The sequence below is a fragment of the Gorilla gorilla genome, chromosome 5 (assembly GCF_029281585.2).
Source record: "Gorilla gorilla gorilla isolate KB3781 chromosome 5, NHGRI_mGorGor1-v2.1_pri, whole genome shotgun sequence".
In the NCBI taxonomy this organism is placed as follows: Eukaryota; Metazoa; Chordata; class Mammalia; order Primates; family Hominidae; genus Gorilla; species Gorilla gorilla.
Window position 1 is genome coordinate 32,140,639 of NC_073229.2, and position 12,245 is coordinate 32,152,883.

At 42.9% G+C, this 12,245-nt stretch overlaps 1 long non-coding RNA gene across 1 annotated transcript; it reads left to right on the forward strand.

The window, feature by feature from the left end:
* Positions 1 to 4,097: 4,097 nt before the first annotated feature.
* Positions 4,098 to 6,614, forward strand: LOC129534240 (uncharacterized). Its single transcript, XR_008680752.1, has 3 exons — positions 4,098 to 4,193; positions 5,614 to 5,761; positions 6,509 to 6,614. It is a non-coding gene; the product is annotated as an uncharacterized lncRNA (long non-coding RNA).
* The last annotated feature ends 5,631 nt before the right edge of the window (positions 6,615 to 12,245 follow it).

Sequence of the window (12,245 nt, forward strand, 5' to 3'; positions counted from 1 at the left end):
TCACATCGTCACTCTTTCTACCGAAGCCTCTTCTTAATCTAATTACATACAATGTTTCCACTTTAGTAAAAGAACATTAACCTCAGTAATCAACAGTTCTGTCCTCAATTTATTTATGAGCAAGCAACCAAGGTTTTTCTGAACTTAAACTTTGGAGGAGAGTTTATTTTCTATACACAAACTAGCATATTTTTTTCTCTCTCAAGGTCAAAATATTATTGCCTCTAGGGTTTTTCCCTTCAAGCTTTTTTTTCCTTCCTAAAAATTGCACAATCTGTCATTTCACAGACACCCACGAAAAGCCACTCCTAGGTTTCTCCCTGTTGATACTAACTGCTGTGAAAATGCTATTATACGCAAATATTTCAACTGTTTTGCAAACATATGCTTTCATACACACATACTCACCGCAGACGCCATTGCCTGAAATAGGAAAGGCCCTTTGAAAAAGAAACGAAATGCACTGAGCCTCTCAACATTTGCCATTTTTCAATTGCGTCTTGGAAGCATGGATGACTTTAACATTTAGAAATTACATTTGTCAGTGATTGCACTAGAACTTGGTTCTTTGAATGAAAAGATCCCTGACACTCGATTTATACCTCTAATTTAGAGCATGGGAAAAGTTGAGGATCAGAGAAGTGAAGAGATTTAGCTCAGGTGAGTAACCACATGAGGGACTGGAACCCAGGAGTTCCGAGAGCTCCCTGGATGGGCACAAACACAAAATACAAGAATCGGCGTAGTAAAGACTCCTCCTTATGGTGCGGTCATGACGGCCTGGATTCTGCAGTGAGGGTTTAGTTGTTTAGCTGGATTGAAGCTGCACTTTGTGGCTGGCCGCCACCACCCACCCCATTACCTTCATCTCAACACACACACATGCGCTCTTTGGTAATATAACATTTCTCAAGTTTTCATTTGAGTTTAAGGTTGGACTACATCCAGGCCAAACATAAAGAAAATCTCAAGGCTGGCCCTCCCCTCCTCATGAGCCCTGCCAAGTTCCCTCAGGTTTCAGCATAGATGGGGAACCAACGTTACCTCACGTCTCAAGACTCCAACTCTAGGCAGGCTTGGTCTCGCCTCCTCTCTGCACTCTCCTTGGGGTGAGAAGAAAGGGGGTGATGTTGGCAGTGTGACAGGAATTCCTTGTTTTACCCATAAGCAAAGAAATTAAGTCAGGACTGAAGGCCAAAGTCAAGGAACCTGCAATGGCAGAGGTAGGAGCCTGTGAACGAACGTGCAATTGGGAAGCCAGAGCTCTGTCCTCCTGAGCCCACTTCTTGCTGGTTACCTTGGACTGAGCCTCCAGCATTTTATCAGGCGAACCAAAAGCAGGAGGTCATGGCCAACGAAGTGCCTAAGAGTCAAGCAACCTTAACTTTGCTCCGCAGCAACATGCATCTGTCACTTAACCAGCTCTAAGCCATTTGGGCACAATTCTTTTTTTAACTAATTAATTAGTTTTAGAGACAGACAGTCTTGCTCTGACACCCAGGCTGGAGTCCAGTGGTGTGGCCAAAGCTCACTACAGCCTGGAACTCCTGGGCTCAAGTGATCTTCCCATCTCAGTCCCTTGAGTAGCTAGGACTACAGGCATGTGTCACCATGCCTGGCTAATTTTTTTTTTTTTTTGTAGAAACAGGGTCTCACTATGTTGTCCGGGCTAGTCTTGAACTCCTGGCCTCAAGCAATCCTCCCACCTTGGCCTTTCAAAGTGTTGGGATCATGGGCGTGAGCCACCACATCCAGCCATGGACACATCCCACAATTTTCTTCTAATTATGTTATCCTTACCTCTTGGTGGAACGGACTACTCTTTGAAAAGCACAAGATGTCCTGTCAATGCAAATCCTCATTTGCCCCAATCGCTTATTTTCGTGGAATGATGATAAGTGCAAAGAAGAGGTAAGAGGTATCTAATGTCTGCAAATGAGTTAGAAAAAGAGTACGTTGGCAGGAACACAGAGTTATTTTATTAATTACGAGCTATTACTTAGGGATCATATGTCCTGTGTATGCCTTTAAAAGAATACTTTTTTTTTTTTAAATCATGCTGTTATCCTTCTGGCCCTCAAATTCTTTCAGATTGGTGACAGTTGGTCGGTTTCTCTTCCTTCGCCGCCTGCCCTCACAGGGTGAAATACCATCCCCAACTGGGGGCTGCCATCCAGCTAGCTGCTTGGCTGGGTGGCGGATTTCCTTTATTTCCACTGGCTAACGTCTCAACAGTACTGTGCTCTGGCTTTTAAAACCTTCCGCAGGAAGCCACACAAATGACCCTCAAAATGTGTGGGTTTTTCTGGAACTCCTCACCTTGAATTTTTAAGCCCTCACCCTCTCTTAAGTTCTGGCCTCTCCTGCCTTCTGAAACCACAAGGCAGTTAGAGATTCTAATCTCACGACACAAGTCATTTTGGCATCCACAGTCAGATGTCACCTGGGGTCACAGTCGCCTGTATGCGGTGGAAAGTTCTAAGCAGTTGCAGTTGCTTTTGTGATATGCCAGTTGACTTGGAGAGAGAGCCCCAAAACCCAACAGGAAGGTGGGTTTTCTGAGGCATGCTAAAAATATATTTACATTTGTTTATATGTGAATGATCAATTTCAGTCTGCGGAAAAGGATTTGACAAGGATCTAGAGGCTCAGTAGGGGCATGGCATAACTAGCGATATTTGTGCCCGGACAAAAGCAGTCATTTGGGCTCTTCTCCTGGTTGTTGCCCCACTTTCCTTTCTCCTTGCCGGTCCCACAGTTATGGAGAAGGAGGTAACACTGAGCCCAGGTCTGCTTCTCCACATCGTTTCTCTGTTCCTCTGTAGGCTGCCTGCCACCACCAGCATGCCGTTCTTGAGCAGCACATAGTTGAGCTTCTGGCTTCGGGAAGCTCTTTCTCGCTGTTAAGTGGCAAGGCTGTAACTTCAGAAGTCTCTGCCCTGCGGTGCTGTGCTCAGCATGGCCTGGGTGCTCAGTGGCTAGCAACCGTGAGCTCAGGTCTCACCTTTGGGCCACGTGAGCAGGTTGGCCGGACATCTATACTCTAGATAGTTCCTGCTTTGTTGTGGGATCTCCACCCACTAAGAGGTGGCCAGGAAGTTTAAAAAGACATGCTGGTTCTTTAGAATCTGGTTTCATGCATTCTTTTCAGATGGAATGATTGGGAAGTAGGGGGGAAAACAGAAAAGCACACTGGTGCCCTCCTGCGAACACAGCATCTGTCCCACCTTCATGCAGTCAAGCAAAGCAGAGGGAATGTGAATCAAAAAATTTAAGGTGAGGTGAGGGGAAGACCCCAAAGGACCACTGGCTGACACTAATTCTGGGACCAAGGGCAGGGCCCACAGCATTGACAAATCAATGGTGACCGCTCGCAGCCTTTGGTACTTGTGTACCATGGATTGCATCAGTAGAGTTTCTCTTACAGATACATATATCTACTCTGTGTATGACTGACCCAAAGCAATGCCTGCCAGCCCAGAGCTATTTGGTACTGTCTTAACCACTTGGGCTGCCATAACAAAATACCACACACAGTCTTAAACAACAGAATTTTATTCTCTCACAGTCTTGGAGGCTGAGAAGTCCGAGATCAAGGTGCCAATTTGATTCCTGGTGAGGGCTCTCTTCCTGGTTTGCAGACAGCTGGCTTCTGGCTGTGCCCTCACATGGCCTTTCTTCTGAGTGTGCATGAAAAGAGACGGGGGGCGGACATCCCTGGTGTCTCTTCCTCTCTTTATGAGGCCACCAGTCCAGTTGGATTAGGGGTCCACCCTTGTGATCCCACTTAGCCTTAATTACCTCATAAAGGCCCTATCTCCAAATATAGTCATATTGGGGGGGGGGTTAAGACTTCAGCATACGAATTTGGTGGGGACACAGTTCAGTCCATAGCAAGCCCAGACAAAATATAGCTGACTCACTTAGTGCTTGGACCACTCCCCTTACAAGCCCTTTATTATTTTCATACACCCAGGTCCAGGTGTGCCCAAGCAGCAGCTGTATCTGTTTATCAGAGGGCTGCCCTCGGTCCAGAAACTATTTTGATAGTGCAATAATGAAGATTGACTTCCTTCTAGAAATGACAGTCCTTAACCGGTGAATGACAGGTGAGAGGGAGGTGTAAATACTCTAGCTTCCTTGGCCCCTGGCCAGGACAGCAGTGACAGTACACAGGAAGATCTGGAGAGAGAGTAAGTCACATCTCAGCGTTTCCTTTCCTGGGGCTTTGCTCAGTGTTGCACCCTGTCCTGGCATCCTCCTTTCCTTTTGGGGCCCACTTCTCAAACCCCTAACCAGTTTTTTCTGGTAATATTCCTTAAATGAATCACTCAGGGTCTGCTTCTGGGGAGTCCAACCTCGGACAACACAAGACCCAAGTGGCAATATTTGTTCCAACACCCAGAATCAACCCCGCATCCCCTCAGCTTAGATGATTTCTCAACATTATGAAGTTCAGGCATCCTAGGTCATTTCACAAAGATTCTCGGAGTGAAAGAATCTATAATCCTGTTACATAAGCATAATAGGCAACTGTTTTTCCACTCTATGGAGTCTTCCAGAAGATCCCAGCTCAAAGTCAGTACCAAGGCCCTAAGAGAAATTCTGCTTCCTCAGTCTTAATTCAGAACAACCTAGGCCTTGGCCAAAACTTGCAATCAAGACACCCACAAATCACATCATGTTCCCCTCTCCCTGTAGCCGAGCAAATATCAAAGCCAACTGGGGGCTACATATAGCATTCACCAACTTTGGAAAACTTTTCAAAAATTGTTTTAGTTTCTTTCTTATTGTCTCCCCAGAGTCTGGTAATTCTGGAAAGAGGCCTGTAGATTAGATTGCCACTTGGGGAGTCCAGCAGAAAACCAATCCTGCAACTCCAGAAAGCTGGACAGTGACCGTGCTTTTTCCTCTACTGGGAGCTGTCAGCTCTCTCCTTCCTCCTGGCCCTTGGAGCCTCAGAATTGACTCCTATTGCTCTGCAGAGTGGGCTGCATTGGACACAGTGCAAAGAGTAAAACCAATGATTCAAATGGGGAGAACTGCAGTTACTCGAGCTTCTCCTGCCTCCTATTTACATAAACTTCAAGAACATCTAGTTTAGGGGAAGCATTCGCATTTGACTCAACATGACACACTCCCCAGGAAACTTTCCACAGTGCCCACATCACTAGAGTCTGGGCTTGCTATGATCACCATGGCTCTTGGGCCAACCCTGAGAACATTCCAAAGATACAAGCTTGGGCCGGAAGCCTAGAGAGAAATACCCAGAAGTCCTACAGTTTATTCCATCTCAATACATACTTCTCAGACAAGGGCTTGTAGGAAGGCAGATACGACAGGAAAGGAGGTCTCAGGAAAGCTCTCCAAGTCCCAATTCTTAGCTTCCCATGTTGAAGGTACTGATGGCCTTGGAATGGTGGACTTGGACCTGGATTTTCATGTACAGTTTAGTTTATACAGAGGGTGCTTCCCAAGCTTTGTGAAGGAAAGGAGAAGCTCTGTGGGAAGGAAAAAGACGGAAGTGGGGAGAGGAAAAGAGAAGCAGTAGGTAGCAAGGTTTGCCTTGTGTAAGTCATGACTTATTCAAGTTTTGCTGGACATGTGTTTTAGGGCCTTGTTTTCGCCATCAACGCACAGATCTGAGGGCGGCCTAGTGAGCACATCCCCCCACCTCCCCCCACCGCGGGAGTGTTTGTGTTGGAGGCGGGAGTGTTAAATTCCAACCTCAGCACAACTCTTGAAGACTCTGCCAGTTCAGGTGTGGCAAACAACAAAGTGTGTTTTTGCTTTTCTTTTCTCTTTCCTTTCTTGCCAATCAGAGTGAATGGATTCTGAGCTTTCATTGGTGTTTAAATTAATTTTTGATGAAAAAATAAAGTTGGGGGCGGGGGAGTGGGCGTTAAAATTACAGTCTGCTCTATAAAGGCAAAGCAATTTCTGGAAGGTCATGAGCTGCTACTGGCAAGCGTGGCCTGGAGTTAGGAACAATGTACTTGCTGTTTCAGGAGCAAATCCAGGCTGGAGAAGGCTCTCTCTGCATAACCCAGGATTGGATTTAGTTCTGGATTCATGCAGACCTCTCTGGCAGCTGATGGACAAGTTAGGGCTGTATGAGCATTGGCCTGTCGCTGGCCCAGACTTCATTCTTTAGTCCTGAGGCCACAGCATTTCCATGTGGACTTATGAATCCAGTGAGAGAGAAGAAGCTGGAGTGGCCCCTTGGCTCTTTTATTACCTAGGATAGTGCTTGGCATGCCATAGGTGCTCATCGTGTGTGTATTGAGTAAAGAACTTACCAAAGCAGCCCTATTCTCTATAGTTGTTCACTGAGGAGGTGAAAGCAAGATATAGGTGGTGCTATTAAATGAGAGAAACATACCAGGATCTTCTTAATTTCTCTCTTTCTAAACCTAAAAATTAGATATGCCATTGAACTTTGTGAGAAAGGGGACGAAAGAAGCATTATTTGAAGTGAGTAATCCATGCTTTATTGCCTCTACTTTAGGGGCAAGAAACCAACTGGGTGTTGTGCCTAAGAACGTGGACCCTGTGGCCAGACTGCTTGGATCAGTGTCCTCCCTCCACCACTTTGTAGCCATCTGACCTCAGGCAAGTTACTTCACCTCTCTATGCCTTGGCTCCTCATTTATAAACTGGTGATATGAATAGAGCCTGTGTTCTAGGATTGCTGTGACAATTACATAGAAATGAGTCAACATGTATATAGCACACAGAACAATGCTAGGCACACAGCAAGTGCTATTTATGTTCTTCTTTCTTCCTCCTCCTCCTCTTCTTACTTTATGCCATTCTGATAAACACTATTTTATTTATTTTATAATTTAGGAACTGATTCTAAACTACATTAAGTAATTTGTTTAAGGTCGAGCATCTAGTGAGTGTTGGGCACTGTGTTGGAGCTTCGGTCTGTCTGACTTCAAGGCCTGTGCTCCTTTCAAGGTGAGGTGTTTGACACATCCCCTGCTTGCCATCCTGGTGGCATTCTCTCAACCACCAAAGCTTATGAAAACATGCCACTCAGGTTAGCTTCCACCGGACACTGACAGAGGAGCAATTATACCTCTGCCAAAGAAAATTCTCAGTGCCAATAAGGGTTCTGGCTACTGTGGTATACTTAGAGGAAATGAATTTAGGAAGTTTAATTAAGATTTCAAGGATGAGAAGAGGAAAATATGAAGGAGATGGAATAAATATTCTTCTACTTTGATTGAGAGGGTCAAAATTCGCTTTCGCTGTCTCATGAAGGTTGAAGTTCTAGGATTCAGGAATAGGATTCTTTGCTATTGGGTATTAAAAAGCAATAGAGCTCCAAATACATGCAATCAATCCATCCCATCTTTAGGGAAACCTAAATCTAAGCCACCTAGTATAGAGAGCCACTTGTCCTGTGAGTAAAGACACTTTTACAAGATTTAACAGAGAATAGGAGCAGGAAAGAGACCAACGTAAGGCAGTTGCTAGAACAACAGAATTGCTTTACAGTTCTGACTTCACAACCTCATTTTCCTGACCTGATAGTTCTGAGACGAACTTCTCTGGGTGTATCTAGAATCTATTCCTTCTGTGAGGTGGTCACCAGGCCTGGTAACCTTTTAAGTTTAATGTATTAGAGCCAGCTGGGTCTTTGAGCCAGTGTAAGGAGACCGTGTGAACACTTGTAAGCCACGTTCCTTTGTCCAGTAGCGTTTCAGTGCTACCTAAGCATCTCTACAGCTATTGTGTCTGACCTGCTCTGGGGATTGAAACATATAGTTGGAACAGGAGGCAGTGGCTTTTTTTTTTCTTCAATAGATTTCTAAAACCTTTAAATGAAGTACTGCATATATACAGAAAAGTACATAGATCATAAGTATATAGTCCAGTGAGCTATCACAAAATGAATGTACCTGTGTAAGTGCCACTCAGGTTAAAGAATAGAGCATTATCAGCACCCAAGAAACCCACTGAATATTCCCTCCAATTTATCATGCTCTTCCTTCTCTCCAAAGGTTACCACTGTCCTGACTTACAATGCCATAGGTTAGTTTTATTTGCATTTGAGCCACATATAATTAGAATGATACATTCTGTATTCTTTCAGGTCTGGTGACTTTCACTTACTGTTACATTTGAAAGTTTTAGTAGATTTGCATGTAATACGAGTTCATGTATTTTTACTGCTGAATAGTTTTCCATTCTATAAATACACTATGAGTTATTTACCCATTCAACTGTCCATTTAATGGACATTTAGGTTGTTTAAAATTTGAGGTTATTATGAATAATGCTGCCACAAACATTCTTATACATGTCTGTTGTGTATATTTCTGTGGGAGTACATATCTGCAAGTGGAATTGCTGAGTCAGAAAGTATGCATGTAGTACTCAGCGTTAGAGGAAACTTGCCAAAGAGTTTTCCAAAGTGGAAATGTGCCAGTTTACGCTTCCACCAACAGTGTGTATGTTCAAAATCCCTGCTAACATTTGGTATTGTCAGGCTTTTAAATTATGATCATTCCAATAGGTGTGTAGTAGCATGTCATTGTGGTTTTAATTTTTATTTTCCTGAAGACTGATAAAGTTGAGTACCTTTGGAAATGTTAATTGGCAATTTGGCTACCTTTGGTGAAATGCCTGAACATGGCACTGGGTTATTTGTCCTTATTAATTTGTAGTTTTCACTTATTCTGGACATGCGTTATATGTGTTGCAAATAATTTCTCCCACTATGTCGGTTGCCTCTTCGGTACTTTAATGGTATTTTGGGGTGAACAGAACATCTTAAAATTAAAGGACCACAATGTATCTTTGCCTTTTTGATTGATTAGGACATTTTGTGACTATTTAAAAATCTTCTAAGATCATAAAGATATTCTCCCATGTTAACTTCTAGAACAGGGGTTGGCAAACTATGGACTGTGATCCAAATCCATTCTGCCAACTGTTTTTGTAAATAAAGTTTTATTGGGATACAGTCATGCTCATTCATTGTGTTACAACAGACCTTATGGCACACAAAGCCCAGAATGTTTATTCTCTGGCTCTTTACAGAAAAAGTATGCCAAACCCTCTAGAAGATTTATTGTTTTGCCTTTCACATTTGGAATGGTATTTGTGTATAGTGTGTGGTAGGGATCAAGATTTTTTTCCATATGAATATGTAATTGAACCAGTGTCATTTATTAAGGGCTTAGCCTTTCCCCATGATTCCCTATGTCATAAATCAAATCAAGTATGCATATATGTGTGGATCTGTTTCCAGATTTTCAATTCTTTTTCTTGGTCCATTTTTCTATCCCATGACCAATGCGACTCTGTTTTACTTGGTGCACTTTTAAAAGTGAGTCATGATATCTTCCCACTTTATTTTTCTTCAAGATTGTCTCTGTTACTGTTAAGACTTGACATATCTGTATTAGTTTTTGAATAGGCCTGTCAATTTCCTCAAAACACCTTCCTGGGATTTAGATTGGCATTATATTGATTCTGTAGATCAATTTGGAGAGGTTTGACTTACTCACAGTGATGAGATCCTTCCAGTTCATAAAAGTGATGTATTTTTTAATTTATTTAGGTCTTCTTCAATTTCTTTCAATAATATTTAGACCTGACTTTGATATCCTGTACATATTTTGATTGGTTTATTTCTAGGTATCTTTGATGCTATGATAATTTATGTCAACACTAGCTTCTGTGTAAAAGAAAAAAACTACTAACTAGTCACCTACTGATATGGTTTAGCTCTGTGTCCCCATCCAAATCTCATGGCAAATTGTAATCCCCAATGTTGGAGGAGGGGCCTGGTGGGAGGTGATTTGATCCTGGGGGCAGATTTTCCCCCTGCTAGTCTCACAACAGTGAGTTCTCACGTGATCTAGTTGTTTAGAAGGGTGTAGCACTTACCCCTTCTTATTCTTCCTCCTTCTCTGGCCATGTAAGATGTGCCTCCTTCCTCTTCATCTTCTACTGATTATTGTCAGTTTCCTGAGGCCTCCCCAGCCATGCTTCCTGTGCAGCCTGCAGAATCAGGAGCCAATTAAACCTCTTTTCTTTGTAAATTACCCAGTCTCAAGTAGTTCTTTATAGCAATGTGAGAACAGACTAATACACCCAGCAAATGCCATGCCGTAGTGGAAATACTGTGGAGACCAAAACAATGTTACATGCTCTAAGAAATAAAAATTGTTGGGTGGTAAAGGGAAATGACAAGCCTGGCAGGAAAAAATCATCACACACAGCACATTTATATACACACACTCACTTAAGTGTCTGTCTCTTCCATGGGTTGAGAATGCATACTGGTATTGGCTCTTAAGACTCCATGACAGAATGGAAAGAGTGCTAGTGGAATGTCAGGACTCCTGGATCCTAAGCTTGGTTCTTCACAAACTAGTTGTGAAATTTCAGGCATAGCTCTACTTAGCCTCCTTAGATCTCAGTTTTTACACCTCTAAAAAGTGAGTTGGCTCTAACATTGACTTATAAATAAGGAAAGGGAACCCTTTGGTTCCTGGTGAGTTCTGACATAGGGATGTCCTGGGTATGATTTGGGGGGCGGGGTCTGCCTGCCAAGAGATTTCTTAAAGAAAAGCTATCTTCCTACTAGTTTGTGAATGCTTAGTAATTCTTTGACAGAACAAATGTCTCTGAGAGAGGGGATCCCCTGAAGTGAATAAGCAGAGGAATAACAGATGCAAGAAGACATCACAAGGATCAGGCACAGGTGCCTTACCTGAAGTACGTTCCAGAGGTGGAGAAGGTTCAGGAAAAAGCATAGAGGCAGAAGTGCAATGAAGCTGGCAGTGCCCATGCAGGGACTTCCCTTTGAATCATGAAAGTTTCATAGAAGAGATGAATTGAGATTCTGCCTTAAAAGTCTTTAAAGAAAGAGTTACAATCAATGGGCAAAAAGTGCTGCCATTTCTCTTTGTGTCTAACAATGATGATGAGGAGTGGGTAGAGCAGCAAAGGCTGTTTGTCAAAATTCATGGTCCTCCTCACCTAGTAAAATATTCACCCTGGAATATTTCCTGATCTATGATCCCTGATCCCTGCTGCCCAATCAGAGACTCCATTCCCAGCACACCCCTGCATTTGTGTTGGGCCAGTAGAATATATAGAATTAGTATTTGTTACTTCTGAACCACGACCATTAAGAAGCATGTGTGCCTTCTCCATCTTTTGTTTCTCTTTCCATGGCTAGAACCTAAGGACTCCCAGTTCCCAGGAGATAATGGAGCCTCAAGATGTAAGGAGCCCATCTAAGCTTTGTGCTGCTGTAACAGAATACCTGGGACTGGGTAATTAATTAAGAACAGAAATTTATTTCTCACAGTTCTGGAGGCTGGAAAGTCCAAGATCAATGCACCAGGATGTTAATTGCTTGGTTAGGGTCTAGTCTCTGCTTCCAAGATGCCTTCAATGTCTCTGCTTCCAAGTCTCTGCCTTCAATGCTGCAACCCCTGGGGGGAAAAAGAGATGTATCCTCACATGGTAGATAGCAGAAGGGCAAAAAGGGATGAACTTCCTCTATCAACACCTATTATAAGGACAGCTAATCTCATTCATGAGAGTAGAGACCTTATGGCCTAATCACCTCTTCAAGGCCCTATCTTTGAATACTATCACATTGGCAACACTCGAATTTTGGATGGGACACATTCAAGCCATAGCAGAGCCTCAATCTTTGAGTTATCTCATTGAGGAAAGTGGTGTGCCCACCAGGAATACTTCCACCAGACTGTTCTGTGAATGAGAAATAAAATTCTGTTGTGTTAAGTCACAAAAGTTTGAGGTTTATTTGTTACAGCAGCCAATGTTAACCTAAATAATGCAGTTTGTTTCCAAAACAATTCACAGTATTGACAGGAAAGGAATAAAAGCACAATGTTCTTATATTACTGCCATTTCACCTAGGAAAAGAGAGAAAATGTGAAAGGAGGATAACTAAAAAAAAAAGTTTCCCCAAACTTTTTAAAGTCACTGGAGAATGTTCACAATTTGTATAAAAATAGGATGATAATAATGTCAACACGTAATATCTGTGCCTAATAGATTTTCACTCCCCCAAGTTGCATTTTAATTTTCCTAAATTGGCTCATGACATATTCTTATGTGGGATTCAACATTTAGCAACAAATAAGACTTCCTTCTCTCTTGGCACTTCTTACTCCTCCCTTTCCCCCACGCATCCATATCCCTGCTGCCTTCTCCTTCCCACAAAGCTCATTTTTGGCAAAGTG